Source organism: Tamandua tetradactyla, chromosome 1 (genome assembly GCF_023851605.1).
Source record: "Tamandua tetradactyla isolate mTamTet1 chromosome 1, mTamTet1.pri, whole genome shotgun sequence".
NCBI lineage: Eukaryota > Metazoa > Chordata > Mammalia > Pilosa > Myrmecophagidae > Tamandua > Tamandua tetradactyla.
Window position 1 is genome coordinate 202,339,647 of NC_135327.1, and position 18,758 is coordinate 202,358,404.

The 18,758-nt window shown below is 36.5% G+C and overlaps 1 pseudogene; it reads left to right on the forward strand.

Moving 5' to 3' along the window:
• Positions 1-2,300: 2,300 nt before the first annotated feature.
• Positions 2,301-18,758, forward strand: part of LOC143682458 (ubiquitin carboxyl-terminal hydrolase 1-like) — a 32,466-nt pseudogene continuing 16,008 nt past the window's right edge.

Here is an 18,758-nt window from a genome sequence, read left to right on the forward strand (position 1 = left end):
AGTAGCAAATGGGAAAGAAGAGAATAGTGAGCCTTGGAACCAGAATTAAACTGTTAGAGCTTCTGTTGAAATTTGCATCCAGGACCTTTTTCATATTTCACTGGCTGAGAACAGAACCAATTAACTCAGTTTAACCACATTTCTTGAAGTTCCACTATATTTCAAATACTATTTTAGGTTGAGAGCCTAAGGGAATAAGGGAATGCCCTCTTCCCTAAGGGAACTCATTGTCTATCAGAGGTACAAACATACAATATCATCACTATTATTTAATATCTTAAGTGTGTGATAAAAATATGGAAAGGGAATTATGGGAACACAGAAGTAGAACAATTTGTCTAATGCAGGAGTGCTAAGAAGTCTTGTTAAAGGAGACCACCCTTCAGTTAAATTGCAAAAGATTAGTACTAATTAGGTTGGGAAAGAGTTTTTCTAGGGCATCAGTCCTCAAACTTCAGCTGCATCAGAATTACCTAGAGAGATTTTTAAAGAATAGATTTCTGGGCCCTATACCCAGAGTTTCCATTTTAGAGAGTCTGGAGAAGGGCCCAAGAATTTGAATTTCTAACAAGTTCCCAGTTGATGCTGATGCTGCTGATCCAGGACCCAGACTTTGAGAACCACTGTGGAGAAATAATGTCATGAGTAAAACCAGAGAGAATACAAAATACAGAAGAATTGTTTGGATGCAGATCTCAGAGTCCCTCTCCCCAAATATTTTTTTTCTGACTTCCAGCACCTTTTATTTTTCTTAGAACCTATATACAATAAACTCATTTACTCAATATTGATATAGACATAACTACACAAAAGTATTCTATGTGCAACACATGGCCTTTATTACAGAAATTGGCCTTCTGTGGAAGCTTATAAACATTTTAAACTCTGCTTTTCCATCTTAACCAAGGTTGCAACCAATTAACTACTGTTTTTTAGTTAATACTTAAAACATCTTAAGTAATGATCCCTCCTCTTAGAGATGAAAAAAAAAACAAAAATGTAATTTCTGTTTTAAAAAACCGAACCCTGAACTATAAAATTGCAGCAGATGTAACACCAGAAATAGATTATGAGAAACTCAAGTATTTTGCCTAAGCAATTCAAGGCTGATCTTTCAAAAGAAGACAAGGTTTCTCATTAAATCTTATTTTAATGAGTCTCAAAATTCTGTGATAGATTTTTGGTCATTGTTTCCATTTAAAAAGTACTGATTTTTAAAACTAATAACTTAAAACTGCCACACAAAATCCTCTCTCTCTCAACCAAGATGACAAGCAAACTCACTGCCCTCCCCCTCTCTACATGAGTCATGACTCCCAGGGGTATAAACTTTTCAGGCAGTGTGGGACAGAAATTCTAGAATGAGTGGGACTCAGCATCAAGGGAGTGAGAAAACTTTCTTGACCAAAAGGGGGAAGAGAGAAATGAGACAAAATAAAATGTCAATGACTGAGAAGTTCCAAATAGAGTCAAGAGGTTATCCTGGAGGTTATTCTTATGCGTTATATAGATACCACCTTTTTAGTTAAGGTGTAATGGAGAGGATAGAGGGAACTGCCTGAAAATGTAGAGCTGTGTTCCAGTAGACATGTTTCTTGAAGATGATAGTATAATGATATAACTTTTGCAATGTGACTGTGAGATTGTGAAAACCTTGTGTCTGATGCTCCTTTTATCTACCTTATTGACAGATGAGTAAGACATATGGATTAAATATAAATAACGGGGAATAAATGTTAAAATAAATTCAGTAGATTGAAATGCTAGGTCAATGTAAGGGATATGGTATATATGAATTTTTTTCTTTTTTCATTTTATTTGTTTGAATTTATGCAAATGTTCTAAGCAATGATCATGATGATGAATATACAACTATGTGATGATATTGTGAGTTATTGATTATATATCAAGAATGGAATGATCATATGGTAAGAATTTTTGTGTTTGTATGTGTTATGTTTAATAAATAAATTTTAAAAAACTGCCACACAAAAACAAATGGTCCACAAAAGATCCTTTCCTTTTGAAGGTTTTACAATGCATTGTCATCATTAACGAGTCTTTTACTATAAACTTAAATGGCCAATTGAGACAACCAGTTCTGAGACTGTCCTTCCACCACTGATTAAGACCAGGTTGGCAGGTGTTACGGGTAATATTTGTTTAGCTTTCTGGACAGCATGCCCAGCTTCAGCAGACTTCTTGTCCACTGCCTTGATGACACCTACACAACTGTCTGTCTCATAACATGAGCAGCAAAATGACCCAGAGGAGGATGGTCAAAAAAGCTCTCGACACACATGGGTTTGCCAGGAACCGTATCAATGATGGCAGCATCACCAGACTTCAGGAATTTGGTGATAGCCAGTGGTGATTTGACCTGGATGGGTCAGGATAGTCACCTGAGCTGTGAAGCCAGCTGCCTCCACTGGCTGGTCATTTTTGCTGTTACCAGCCATGTTACCTTGATGAACATCTTTTACAGACACATTCTTAACCTTAAAGCCCAGATTGTCCTGAGGAAGAGCTTCACTGAAAGCTTCATTTTACATTTCAACAGACTTTACTTCAGTTGTTACATTGACTGGAGCAAAGGTGACCACCATACCCAGTTTGAGAACACCAGTCTCCACTCAGCCCACAGGCACAGTACCAATACCATCAATTTTGTAGACATCCCAAAGAGGCAGATGCAAGAGCCTGTTAGTTGGTCGAGTAGGTAGAAAGATACAATCCAGAGCTCTAAGCAGCATGGTTCCACTGACATCACCATCCTTTTGGGTGACTTTCCATCACTCAAACCAAGGCATATTAGCACTTGGCTCCAGCATGTTGTCACCAGTCCAACCAGAAGTTGGCACAAATGCTACTGTGTCAGGGTTGTAGTCAGTTTTCTTAATGTAGGTTCTGACTTCCTTAACAATTTCCCTTTATCTCTTCTGACTATAAGGTGGTTCAGTGTAATCCGTTTTGTTAACACCACCTATTAGTTGTTTCATACCCAGTGTCGTAAGCCAGAAGGGCATGCTTACAGGTCTGTCTGTTCTTGAATATACCGCTTCTAACTCATCAATACCAGCAGCAACAATGAAGACAGCACAGTCAGCCTGAGATGTGCTGGTAATCATGTTTGTAATAAAGTCTCTGTGTCCTGTGGCATCAATGATGGTTACATAATACTTGCCAGTCTCAAATTTCCACCAGAAAATATCAATGGTGATACCACACTCACATTCAGCTTTAAGTTTATCCAAGACTGAGGAACACTTGGAAGGATGCCTTTCTCATATCAGCAGCCTCCTTCTCAAATTTTTGGTGGCTCTTTTGTTGATTCCACCACATTTGTAGATCAGGTGGCCAGTAGTGGTGGACTTGCCTGAATCTACATGACCCATAATGTTGATATGAGTCTTTTCCTTTCCCATTTTGGCTTAAGATATAGTGACCTATGTTCTGGCAGCAAACCCATTGCAAAAAAACCCTTTCCCCAAAGATTTTGATTTCCTTGGTCAGTATTCTTTTAAAGCTCCCCATGTGATATTTTCATGTGCAAGCTAGGTTAAATACCACTACCCTAGATTAACTTATTTATTATATTAGACAATGTGTCAGCTATTTCTCTCAGATTTTTATCATTCACAAACATAATGGATATACTTTAATTCTCCATCTAAGTTATTGATTAAATGTTGAGCAAAGCAGAGTCAGAAAATACACCTTTAGTGATTTTCTTTTTCCCAGTTTACATGAGTTATCTAACTGGCCTGGAATGGGACCTGGGCTATGTTACGCATTCATTTATATCCCAGTGAGTCCCTGTTCCTACCTTATACTGAATTATAAGCTCCACAAGAACAAGACCTCAGTTGTCTTCCTCATCACTGTATCCTCAAAGCTGATCACAGTGCCTGGCACATAGTAAGCATTTATTATTTGTTGAATGAGTAGATTGGGAGTCATTAAGAGGAGCATCTCATGATAAATCTACATTTTAGATATATGTCTGACTGTACACTGAACATAGCATTTAAAGAAGGAAATTGAGACCACTTTAATATTGCAATAGTTCTGGCAAAGGTAAAGAAAATATTGAATACAAAGAATACAGTTTAAAAATTCAAAGTAAAACCTATAAAACTTAATAGGTTTTTGATTTATTGCTTACTTTAGATAGCATCTGTTGGTTTTGATTGATCAGTAGAATCCCCCTGAAATATCTAATTAAGATATATTAAAGAATAAGCTCCACATTTCTTAGTTATACCTTTGTCCCATTTTTCTGCTTTCCTTTTCTTGCTCTTCACCAATACATTCATTTTCCACTCTTACCTGAAAACTTTTGTAAACAAATATATATTAGTTTATATATAATAAATATATTGTAACTGGCCTTCACTTCAAAAGTCACTTGCTTTATCTAAGTAGCAAATTGTAAAGGCAAGATCGTGAGTTTACTGGGGTTTCCCATATGCATATAATAAATGCTGACACGTATGAATTGGAAACACCCCAGGACAGGAGACTCAGAAATTATGCTGATGGAAGTTTGTATTTAGAATTGCTCTGATTTTTTTCTAGAGAAATAAGAAAGAGCCCACCAGAACTTGTGATCAGGAAATCGGAGCACCTAGCCCACCCCAATCAAGATGGCAGAATGAGACACTCCAGGCTCCATCCTTCCTCAGAAGCTTTGAACAACCCACAAAAATTGGCAGAAACATCTTTTATGAAGACCCAGAAAACAGTTAAAGATTCGCAGTAACAGCATCTGTGCAAGTTTGAAATTGCTGTGTACCCCAGAAAAGCCATATTCTTTAATTCCAATTTAATATTGTAGGGTAGGATATTTTGGTTAGGTTGTTTCCACGGAGATGTGTCTCTGCCCATTCAAGACGGGTCTTAAATCCACTTACTGGAGTCCTTTAAGAGGGAACAATTTTGGAAAAAGCTCAGAGCCGACATAGATGCAGACATTTGAGATGCTTGGAGCACTGACAGAGATGTTTGGAGATCAAACAGGAATAGTACCAATGTTAAGCAAGGACTCATAGAAATAGCAAGAAACTGGCAAGAAGAAATCTCTGCCCCAGGAGATGCTAAGCTAAGAGATGAAACCCATAGTTTTGCCCTGGAGCAGCTAAGTGTGGACTCACAGATGCTTAGAGAGGAAGCCACTGGAATCAGAAGCTGGAGGCAATGGAAGCAGGAACAAGGGCACAGCAGATGCCAGCCACATGACTTTCCATGTGACAGACATCAGCCTTTCTTCAGAGTCGAGGTATCTCTCTCCAGATGCCTTAGTTTAGACGTTTTTAAGGCTTTAGGACTTGTAAACTTGTAACTTAATAAACCACTTCTATAAAGGCTTTTCCATTTCTGGTATATTGCATTCCAGAGGCATTACCAAACTTAAAAGCTTCAAATCAAGAAAAAGCAACTTAAATTTTTAAAGAAAGAAAAAAGTTAAAAATATAAAGAAGCAACTTAAGAATTATAGGATGTCATGGTGCCCTAGCTGGCCCTTCCTCCATCCCCTCACCAGTTCATTGCAGAGCTAGCCCATGCTACCAGTGTGACTCCCTGGTTTCAGTCCCAAGAGGAAGCAGAGTAATTCTCATGCATACTGGGAGCAGGTATATCTGTGCCTATCTGTCTTATTTTGAAGACACACACTGAAGGATTTAATCAAGACACTTTGTAAACTTGCCATCCTAGAACTTTTCCTGCATGTAGAGGCAACTCGTAGAGCTCTCCTATAGGATGCTATAGGAAAAAAGTCAAAGTCAACTTGCCTTGGGCAAAGGTTTATTGACTGTGGGAAATTATAATGCAATGCCTGGGATTGTAAGGATGCACTAACACCTAAGGAAGATGGGTCATTCAGATCCATGAAATTGGGGGAATTCCTAAGGCCATGAATCCATGTCCAGGGTAAGATACATGTGCACACACTTGAAGGACCAGGAAGGACCCTACACTTTTGCCTTGAGCTATTCTCTAAACTCACTGTATGGCTAAGCTCTGAAGGAAAGCACTCACAGACTGATCTGCAAAAACTAAGAAAGATGCTTTCTTTTTTTTTTTTTTTTTTTTTGTTAGCTCCTGTCATTCAAGGAAATATCTTTCATAACACTAGCTGGATACAAGCTTAAAGAACAGATGCCAGAGTCCAAGTTCCAGCAATAACACATTAAAATATCAAAATGTCCAGGTCTTAACAAAAGATTACAAAAGTTTCAAGGAATCAGGAAGTAATAACCCATGCAAAGATGAAGATAAAAACATTAAGAAACCATCAAGGAGGAACAGACCTGGAACATACCAGACCAGGCTTTTTTAGAAATGATACTAAAATGCTTGAAGAGTTAAAGAAAACACAGACAAGGAACTAAAAGACATTAGGAAAACAATAGAGATACACACAAAGAATATTAATAAAGAGTTAGAAATTATTAAAAGGAACCAAATAGAGCTGTAGACTACAGTAACAGAAATTGAAAATTCCCAAGAGGGGTTCAACAGCATATTAGAGTTGGCAGAAGAAGGAATCAGTGAACTTGAAGATAAAACTATTAAAGTCATTCTTCTGAGGAAGGGAAAGAAAAAAAGAATGAAGAAGGATGAACAGAGCATGAGGAACATGTGGAACACCATCAAATATACCAATATATGCACTGTGAGAGTCCCAGAAAGAGAAGAAGGAAAGGGGCAGAGAGAATATTCAAAGAAATAATGGATGAAAACTTCCCAAATATAACAAAAGACATGATTATACACATCCAAGAAACTCAGTGAGCTCTAAACAGGACAAAAGCAAATAGACTCACACCACAATATATTATAATCAACCTGTTGAATGTCAAAGATAAAGAGAGAATTCTAAAAGCCAGAAGAAAGAAGCAATGCATATCAGGCAAGGGGGACTCAATAAGATTAGGTACCAATTTCCCATGGGAAATCATGGAGGGTAAGAAGTCTATGGAACAACATATTTGAATTGCTGAAGGTAAACAAACTGCCAACCAATAGTTCTATTACCAGAAAATCTATCTTTCTAAAATGAGAATGAGATTCAGACATTCACAGGTTTAAAAAATTCTCAGGTAGTTCATCACCAATAGACTGGCATAATAAGGAACACTAAAGGAAATTCTGAAAGTGGAAAGGAAAGGACTCTAGACAACAGATTGAAGCCATGTGAAGAAATAAAGATTTCCAGTAAAGGTACTGATATGGGTAAACATAAATGTCAGAACTATTGTTTTGTGTTTGTTTGTTTGTAACACCACTTTTTACCTCCTACCATTTCTAAAAGGCAAATGCATAAAATGTAATTATAAATAAATTATTTGAGACTTAAAATGTATCAATAATTAACTTGTGACAAGAACAACATAATGGTGGGGGGTCAGATGGTTATAGCAATATAGTTTGTGTAAGCTATTGAAGTTGCTACAAAACCAAACAAGATTGTTATAGATTTAAAATCTAAGTCTCATAGTGACCACTGAGAAAGTATCAGAGAATATGCAAACTCATAGAGACAGAAAGTAGAGTACAGATTGCTGGGGGGCAGGGGGGACAGGAGGAATGGGGAGTTAATGCATAACAGTCATATGGTTTCTGTTTGGGGTGATCAGAAAGTTCGAATACTGATCACAGTAGGGTACCACAGCATTGTAGATGTGATTAATCCCACTGAATGGTATGCTTGAAAGTGGTTTAGATGGGAAAGTATATGTTGTATATCTCTTTCCACAACTAAAATTAAAAAAAAAAAGCAACTAAGGACACAATGACTATTAAATGCAACACAAGAACCTGGAGAGAAACTAAAAATGGAGGAGAGAGGCCCAAAAGGACACTATGAGACATAAGAAAAAAACAGGAATATAAAATATAAGCTAAAGCTTATAAATGTTAAATGTCTTAACCTTGATAACTGCACTTAAGGTTGTTATATAAGTGACTATCCTTTTTTCTGAGAAGTTCACAAAAGTAATAAATGTTAAAAGATAGTGATGAATACAGCCTACTCTCAAATGTGCAGAAAATAGATAAACAGACACACAGACAGACATTTATATAGATGATGGATTGATAGATATGGTGATAGACTGATAGAGCAAATGAGGCAAAAGGATAAAACTGGTGGATCTGGGTATTCAGGAGGGTGAAAGTATATTGTAGTTCTCTGTATGGGGTTTGTATTATTTATACAAACTGTTAGAATTTGTTTCAAAATAAAAAGCTTTTTTTAAGAAAGGAAATAAGAGCACCTGATTCCTAAATACAATGCAAGGCTTGATATTCTCAATTTTAGACTATGATTCCACTGGCAATTTAAGGCAAAATAGTTAATATACACATCATAAAGTTACAACTGAAACCAAATGGATACTAAAGAAATTCTGACAAATATATGATGTATGAGTTTGGAAGCTGCCAGAATGTGATGTACCAGAAATGGAAGGGCTTTTTAAAAGGGGAATTTAATAAGTTACAAGTTTACAGTTCTAAGGAAGTGAAAGTGTCCAAATTAAGGCCCTAACAAGAGGTTACCAAATTAAGGCACCAACAAGAGGCCAATGTGTCAGGAGCACCTCTGTCAGCTGGGTAGTCATGTGGCTGGCATCTGCTGGTCCCCTGTTCCTGGGCTCTGCTGCTTTCAGCCTCTGTTCCTGTGGAGGTTCCACACTTTACTTCCCTAGGGCTGGCTTTCATCTCTTGGCTTCTCTTGACTCTCTCCAGGTTCTGGCTTGCTTAACATCTCATAGCAATGCCTGCTGGGCTCCAAACATCTCCAAACATCCATGTCTCTGCTCTCCACGAATCTATATCTGTGTCAGATCTACTCTGAAGTGTCTGAAGACTCTGAACCTTTTGCTGTTTCTCTAGGCTCTCCCCAAAATGTTTCCTCTTTTAAAGGATTCCAGCAAACTAATCAAGACCCACTTGGAATGGGTGGAGTCAAATTTCCATCTAATCAAATGTTAATACTCACATTTGGGAGCGTCACATCACCATGGAGATAATCTAATCAACATTACCACCCGCGATTGGGTGGGTTTCATCTCTGTGGGGCTAATCTAATCAAATGTTTCCAACCTATAGTTTTGAATCAGGAATAAGAGAAATGGTTGCCTCCAAAAGATTGGATCAGGATTAAGACCTGGCTTTTCTAGGGTACATAATACTTTCAAACTGGCACATATGCTTTGTAAAAAGGGAGCATTTAATTAAGGGCAAACTAAGGGAGCAATAAAATCATTGCTTCAGTGATTTCAGAATACCACCAGCCTTTGAAGCTGGAAGAGGAGATAATATCATACAGAGGATGAGTTGACTCCTCTCAACTAAATGTCATGATATCTGATATCTAGCTAGCACCTTACAGGCAGCAGTGCATCATTTCTGTGTAGCTGTCTCCAATCGTCATCCAGGCTCTGGCTGGATTAAAATGTCATGTATTTATTTACCTTTCTAACTATCAGTTCATTATTTCAATAAAATTCAGTCCCTATACAATTATGTATGTATAACACAAGCTACAACTCTGCCACATTTGAAAGTTTCCTAAACAGTCTTCAAAGTCTCCTAAACCAAAAGTAAATGATCTCTAAGATCTGAGATAATTGTGATATAAATTCAAGCATCAGAATAAAAGCATTCTACTGCTAATGCTACATTTTTGGAGTGGAATCATTATTAAAAGATAAACAGTGTGAAAAATTAGACACACATTTGAAAAACACAGTTTTTCTTTCTAAGAAGTAAGGACCTATAAAAGCTTCCCCTAAAGCAGTTGCCCTGCAGAGGAGTGTTGATCCTCCTAAAAAAATCTGTAGTCTTAAATGCTTATCTTAGAAAAGAAGAAAACCTGAAAATAAATGACTTAAGCATCCATCTCAAAATGGGAAGTAAAAACAGTAAAATAAATTTAAAGAAAATAGAGGAAGGATATAATAAAGAGCAAATATTACTGAAGTAAAAATAAATATTCAGTAGAGAGAATCAAAATGCCAATTTTTAAAGTGATTATTTGAAAATTTTCTGAAAATAAGCAAGATTTGAAGGAACAAGAAGAGGGAAATTATTCTACAGGTACTCCAGAAATTACAAAAATGAAATGATGTATAAATAACTTTATAAAAATATGAAATACAGAACAAATTGAAAAAATATACACCTAATCTAACTGATTCATGAAATAATACAAAGCCTAAGTGGTTCTATAACTATTAAAGAAATTGAGTCAGTAGTTTTCCCCCTAAAACAATGCCATATCAGATGTATTGTAAATGAGTTTCTTCAAATCTTCAAAGAATAGATCACTAATCCCTTGATATAGAATAGAAGAAAAAATTCCTTAACCTGATAAAAACATATCTATCCAAACCTACATCAAATGTCACTGTAGTGTTGAAATATTAGAAGCATTACCGTTATTATCAGAAATAAAATAATGATGCCCACTATCTCTTCTAGCAAACAATGTACAGGAAGTACAGCTTTCACAATTAGAATAGGAAAAGAAATTAAAGGCATAAGAATTGGAAAGAAAGTCTTTATTTGCAGACAATATAACTGTACAAAAAACAGAAAAGAATATTCAGACAAATTATTAGAAATAATAAGTTTATCAAAATAGCTTACCATATGTGCACATACAGCAATCTGTATCATTTCTTGCTTTAAGAGAGTTAGAAAACAAAATTTAAATAGCAGCAAACACTACAGATAAATATATATAAGTTGACATTAGATGGTACATTAGTTGTTAAATGGTGTCAGAAGGCAATATACCAGAAATGGAATGGCTTTTTAAAAAGGGAATTTACTAAGTTACAAATTTACAGTTCTAAGGCCAGAAAAAATGTCCAAATTAAAGCATCCAAAAAAAGACACCTTGACTCAAGGACTGATGTCTAACACATGGGAAGGCATGTGGCTGGCATCTGGCTGGTCCTTGTTTCTGGTTCCATTGCTTCCAGCTTCTGATGCCAGTGGTTTCTTCTCTAAGCATACACAGGCCTTCACTTAACTCACCAGGAAACAACTCTGGATTCTGGCTTGCTTCATATCTCATGGGAAGAAATATGGCAACATCTGTAGGGCTCTGCATCTCCAAACATCTATCTCTAATGTCTGCTTTCTCTGTCAGCTCTTCAAGCAACTCCAAATGTTTGCATCTCTGTTCGCTCTGTAGCAACTGTTTTCCAAGTGTCTCTGTCAGCTCTGAGCTTTCTCCAAAATGTTTCCCCTTTTATAAGACTCAAGACTAATCAAGGCCCACCTTGGATGGGTCAAGTCACATCTCCATCTAATCAAATGTTCACAACCATAACTGGGTTTGTCACATATCCACAGAAACAATCCAAAGCTTTCCACCCCACAATACTGAATCAGGATTAAAAGAAGCGTGGCTGCCCTCAAAAAATTGGATCAGAAAAAAGAACATGGCTTTTTCTGGGGTACATAACAGCTTCAAACTGGAACAAATGGCCAAATTTGCATGGATAAATTTTGTTTTATTGAAAGGAATTAATGGAGAACTAAAAAGCAAATGGGGAAAGAGCAAGAAACATTTCAAAGTTAGAGTAAGATAGTGGCACAATTAAAGACAAATCAATCATTAGATAAGAACAGAAACCCTAGAATTAGACCCATATATATATGTATGTATGGAAACTTGATATATAAAAGCACCAGTAATGCAGATTACTGGGAAGAGGGCAGTGTATTAGTCAGTGTTCTCTAGAGAAACAGAACCAACAGGAAATAACTGTAAATATGAGATTTATAAAAGTATTCACACAACTATGGGGACAAAAGAGTCCCAAATCTATAAGGCAGGCTGTGAGCTGGCAGCTCCAATGAAGCTCCTCAACAAACTCCCCAGGAGAGGCTAGCTTGCTGAAGTGGAGAGATTTACTCTTCTGAGTTCTCCTTAAAAACCTTAGGGTGCTCATGTTCCACATCTCCGGTCCCCAGCCATTCACTCTTCATATTCCAGCTCTATTGAGCTTCATTTGTCATTTTAAAAATATTTTTATTGACAAATCTTCAGACGCTAACAGTCCCTACATGGTGTACAATCACATGGTTGCATATTCATCACCGTGATCATTTTTGGTGTACTTGCATCACTCCAGAGAAAGAAATAAAAAGAAAACACTCATGCATCCCCATGCCCCTTGCCCCTCTCTCTCATTGACCACTAGTATTTCCACCTACCCAATTTGTTTGACCCCTTCTCCTCCTATTGTACATTTGTTTTTCGTCCATAATTTTTACTCATCTGTCCATACCTGAACAGGAGGAGCATCGGGACGCGGGTGTTCGCGATCGCAAGGTCACACTGTGGGAACTATGTCACTGTGCAATCGTCTTCCAGGGTCTAGGCTGCTGGAGCATAGCTCAACAGTTTCGGGTACTTCCCTTCAGTCCCTCCAAAGCACCATAGACCGGAAAGCGGTATCTATGTGATGCGTGGGAGTGACCTCCAGGGTGGCCTCTCGATTCTGTGTGGAGTCTCTCACCCATTGAAATTCTGTCTCCTTTCTCTCTTCCCTCTTTTGATAAGGAAGCCTTTCTCGGTCCCATGGTGCTGGGCCTGGCTCATCCTGGGAGTTCTGTCCCGTGTTGCCAGGGAGGTTTGCATCCCTGGGAGTCAGGTCCCACATAGGGTAAGGGGCAGGGAGCTCGCCTGCCGGGTGGCCTTGGGGGCAGGGGCCGCATCTGGGCAGTGGGGGAGGTTCCCTGGGGGTGACTCTTGGGCCTGGTTTTGAGTGGACTTGGCCTATCCTTTGTGGGAATGAGTTTCGTGGGGGCGAGCCCCAGGATCAGGGGCTCAGCCTACTGATTTCTTCAAATGGGGGGGCTGGATATTTCCTCCTTTCTCTCGTCTCCTATGGGGACTTTGCGAATGCTTTTTTATTCGCTGCCAGGATTGCTCTGGGATGTATGGGATCGTCACACTAACCTGGACAGACCGAGGGGATCTCACGCCCTGTTCAGGGTTCCACGTACTTATGGTGTTGAACTAAACTGACCACACAAGTTGAATTGGGTAATGCACTGCACAGGGTATGAATTTTGCACCAACTAAACATCTCTCCCCTTTGGTCTCACAAAGAAGTTGAAGTTTTAAAATATGGATAGCATTCTTTACCCTGGGGAATACCCGTCTTATTCTTCCTTCCCCCTCTGTTGCTTCATTTTATTTCCTTTATTTATTATAGACTTCTAACAAATAATCTAAAAGCTTTTCTGTATTGTCTTGCTTGTAAACATGTTGACATGTGAAAGAAGAACTATTAAAGAGAAAACTAATTTAATAAATAGAAGGCATATTTTGATACCTTACAAATCAGAAAAAACAAACAAACAAAAAACCTTAGGGTGATCAGTTTAAGCATAACTCATTGCAGAAGACACTCCCCTTAGCCAACTGCAGATGTAATTAGCCATTCATGCAACCAACATGCTCATCATTTAAGTCCATGAAATGTCCTCACAGCAACAGATAGGCCCGTGTATGCTTGACCAGACAACTGGACACCATCACCTGTCCATGTTGACATATGAACCTAACCAACACAGGCAGTTATTTGTTAAAATTTTGGGAAAATTAAGCATCCATATTGGGGAAAAAATGAAGTTAGAGCACTACATTATATACACAAAAATCAATTCCAGAGAAATCAGAGGCAATATAAGTGAATGTCTTCATGATCTTAAGGTAGAGAAATATTTCTTAAACAGAACACAAAAAGCACAAACCATGAAGGAAAAGTTTGATAAACTGTACTGAATTTAAAAATGTTCATCAAAAGATAATATTTTTAAAAATGAGAAATAAGCCCCAATCTGGGAAAAGATATTAGCAAATTATCTAATGGGCAAAGGACTTATATATGATTATATAACATACTACATATCTGTAAGGAAAAGATAAATGACAATAGACAAATAGAAAAAGACATGAACAGGGATTTCATAGAATAGGAACTATGAATAAAAAAATCATATGAAAAGTTGTTCTCCTTAAGTGTCTTAGGCACCCAGGCTGCTATGACAAAATACCACACAATGAATTGGCTTAAACAACAGGAATTGATTGGTTTATGGTTTCAGAAGCTAGAAGGTACACTTCCTCCCAGGGTAAGTAACATTCTGGCTGGAAGGCAATCATTGTGGTTTCTTGGCCTTCCTGTCACATGGCAATGTCTTCTATTTTCTTTTCTGGTTTCCCACTTACCCCAGCTTTCTGGATCCTCCCTGTGGCTTTTTTCTTTCTATATATGAATTCCTTCTGCATATAAAAGACTCACACAATCTAGAGTATGCCCCAGTTTAATTCAGTCGGACCACACCTTAACTAAAATAACACCTTTAAGAGATCCTATTTAATGAGTTCACACCCACAGACATGCAGATCAAGACCAAGAACATGTCTAAATTGGGGTACTTAAGTCAATCCATCAAACTCAGCAACCAGGGAGATTCAAATTTAAGACAGATAATATGTTACAACTGTTATATTATCAATGTCTGACAATGTCAATGTTGGCAAGACTGGATTAATGAGAAATTTCACACACTGTTCTTAGGAATATACATTGTCACAACCACTGTGAAAAATGGCTTAACACAGTTTTCTGGATTTGAACACTTGCATATCTTACCTGGTAATTTCATTTAACTCGGCATACATTCTAGGAACATTTTTTTCTACATACCAGGAAACATATGTAGGAATATTCATAGCAGCCCTAACTACTGTAGAAAAACAAAATAAACTAGGAAAAAATGTGCATGTCCACTGGCTGGAGAATGGATAAGTAAATTATGGTATAAGCATCACAAATCAAATATTATATAGCGGTTTAAACATAGGGCAATGCAACAATGGCTCAGTGGCAGAATTCTTGCCTGCCATGCCAGAGACCCAGGTTTGATTCCTGGAGCTGACCCATGCAAAAATAAATAAATAAATAAGTAAATGAGCTACAACTATATGTTACAACATGGATGAATCTTAAAAACATATGTTTAATGTTTCGTTTAAAAACATATGTTTAATGTTTAATGTTAATAGAATTAAACATTATTGTTCAATGAAAAATAATAAGTCCTAAAAGATGATATTCACTATGACACCACTGTATCAAGCTCAAAAATATGAAAAACAGAGTAAATACCTTCTTGAAGATTAGAAACATATACCATAAGATTACATGAAGAAAAATAAGGAAATGATAAATACCAAATTCAGGATAGTGGTTACTTCTGTAGAAGAGCAGCTGGAATCAGCAAGGAAAGGAGTAGAGGTTGATGGAAGGTACTGATAATTCTCTAGACCCTACACTGGGTGATGGATTAAATTACATTCATTTTATTAAACTTTCTAATATGTGTGTTTGCTTTAGTATATACTACATATTATATAAACAAGAATTGTAATCATACAGAGCATGTCCTCTGGCAAAAATGGAACCAACATGAAATCAAAACAGAAAAACAACAGGAAAATCTCTAAACAGCTGAAAGTTAAACAACCCACTTCTAAGTAACCCATGGGTGAAAGAGTAAGCCCCGAAGGAAATTTAACAATACATATAACTGAGGGGTAATGAAAATATCATATGTTAAAACATGTAGGAAGTAGCAAAAGCAGTGTGCTTATTTTAGAAAAGAAAAGAGTTTCAAATCAATTATCTAAGCTTCCAACTTAAGAAGTTAGAAAAAGAACAAAATAAACCCAAAATAAGCAGAATAAAGAATAACAACTGAAAAAAAAAACAAAGAAATACAAAACAGAATAATAATAGAGAAAATTAAATGAAAAGTAGACTCTGATTGAAAAAAAAAGCCAAACTATTTTAAACAAAATAGAGAAAATACAAATTACCAAAATCAGGAATAAAATAGAAGATATCACTCAGAAAATAAAAGGATACTAAGAATAATATCACTGCAGGAATTAAAAAGAGAGCAAGGGGATACTGTAAACAACTCTATTAACATAAATCTGACACCTTAGATGAAATGAACAAATTCCCTGAAAGACACAACTATAAAAATTATTCCATGAACCTTGAGTAGGGCATGAGATCTTGTAGGTTTGTCCAGGGTGAAGTCCCAATAAATCCCAGAGTGATTTGAACAGTGAATTAAAAAGTACTTGTAAAGTCCCCTTGGGGGAATGGTGAGAAAGGGGGAAAATTCAATTTTCCCATGTGAAGAATTCCTGATATTCTCACAAGCAGTGGGGACAAGCAAAGCAATAGGCCAAGCCCTCAATCTTGGGGTTTGTTCATATGAATCTTAACCCTGAAAAGGATAGGCTGAGCTTACTTAAAATTAGGCCAAAGAGTCACCCCCAGGAGAACCTCTTTTGTTGCTCAGATATGTCCTCTGTCTCTCAGCCAACACAGCAAGCAAACCTACTGCCCTTCCCTCTCTATGTGGGACAGAAATCCTGGAGTGTAAACCTTCCTGGCAATATGGGACAGAAATCCTAGAATGAGCTGAGACTCAGCATCAAGGGAGTGAGAAAACCTTCTCGGCCAAAAGAGGGAAGAGAGAAATGAGACAAAATAAAGTGTCAATGGCTGAGAGATTTCAAACAGAGCCATGAGGTTATCCTGGAGGTTATTCTTATGCATTATTTTCAGTTAAGGTATAATGGAGAGGCTGAAGGGAAGTGCCTGAAAATGTAGAGCTATGTTCTAGTAACCATGTTTCTTGAAGATGATTGTATAATGATATAACTTTTGCAATGTGACTGTGTGATTCTGAAAATCTTGTGTCTGATGCTCCTTTTATCTACCTTATGGACAGATGAGTAAAACATATGGATTAAAAATAAATATATAATAGGGATAACAAATGTTAAAATAAATTTAGTAGATTGAAATGCGAGTGATCAATGAAAGGGAGGGAAAAGGGGTATGGTATGTATGAGTTTTTTTCTTTTTTCTTTTTATTTCTTTTAAGTGAATTGATGCAAATGTTCTAAGAAATGATCATGATGATGAACACACAACTATGTGATAATATTTTGAGTTATAATTATATATCAAGAATGGAATGATCATATGGTAAGAATGTTAGTGTCTGTATATTGTTATGTTTTTAAAATAAATTAACTAATTAATTTTAAAAAATTTATTGTAAGAAGGAAGAAAACCTGAAGGTCTTTATTTGCTAACCAAATTGAATTCATAGTTTAAAACCTTCCAAAATAAATATCTCCAGACCCAGATGGCTTCACTAGAAAACTCTCCCAAACACTTAAAAGGAAGAAATAATATCAGTAATAAACAGTCTCTTCCAAAAAAATTTTAAATATAAACAATATAAGAGGGAACCCTATCCTGCATTACCCTGATACCACAGCCAGGCAAACACAGTACAAGAAAAGCAAACCACACATCAATGTTCTTCATGAACACAGATATAAAATTCTCAACACAATAGTAGCAAATCAAATCTACCAATATAGAAAAAGAATAATACTCTATGATCAAGTGGGGTTGAATGAGGAATGCAAGGCTGATTCAACATAAAAAAAAAAAAAAAAAAAGGTTGCAAGGGTAGTTCAGTGGTAGAATTCTCATCTGCCATGTGGGAGACCGGGGTTCAATTCCTAGCCCACGTACTTCCCCAAAACAAACAAGCAAACAAAAGAAAGAAAATAAACAAATAAAACATCAACAAATGGTGCTGCAATAATGGGATACTCACATGGAAAAATAATACAATGTGATTCCCACCATACAGCATACAAAAAAAAATTAAAGTAATCCAACATATTAATAGACAGAAGAAGAAAAACCATATGAATTTGTACAGAATAAAACACTTGCCAAGATTCAACACTGATAGATGATAAATCCTAGGCAAACTGGGAATAAAAGTAATTTATTACTTAATCTGACTACAGTATTCATAGATTTAACTTTGATTCAATCTACAGCAACATTCAACACTGATAGATGATAAATACTAAGCACACTGGGAATAAAAGTAAGTTTCTTAACCTGACTACAATTAACATCATATTTGATGGTGAAAAACAGAATGCTTTTCTCTTAAGGCAAGGAATCATTCTTCTGTTAAACATCATCTTGGAGATCCTAGCAAGTTCAACAAGACAAGAAAGAGAAATCAAACAAAAGAAATAAAACTTTTCCAATTTTTAGATGACGTAATTGTTGATGTAGAAATTCCCAAAGAATCTACAAAACAAGCTCTTAGAACGAATGAGTTTAGAACATTTGTAGGATACAAGATCAGCCAGCCAAAATCATATTGCTAAATACTAGCAATGAATAACTAGAAAATAAAATTTAAAAACAATTCCACTTACATTAGCTCAAAAAATGATATATTTTGATATACAACTAATAAAACATAAACTGGAAACTAAAAAACTTCAATGAAAGAAATCAAGGCAGACCTAACTAAATGGAGAGACACACAATGTTCATGGATTCAACGACTCTTTCTAAATTGATCTACAGATTTGTTGCAATTCCCATCAAAATCTCTGCAGGAATTTGGTAAATACATTCAAGACGATTCAAAAATTGATATGGAAAAGCAAAGACTCTAAAATAGCCAAATAATTTTGAAAAAGAAGAAAATTGTTGATCTCACACTGTTCAATTTAAAGAATTTCTAGAAAACTACAGTAATTAAGACAGTCTAGTACTGGCATAAGGATAGAAGCATACATTAATGGACTA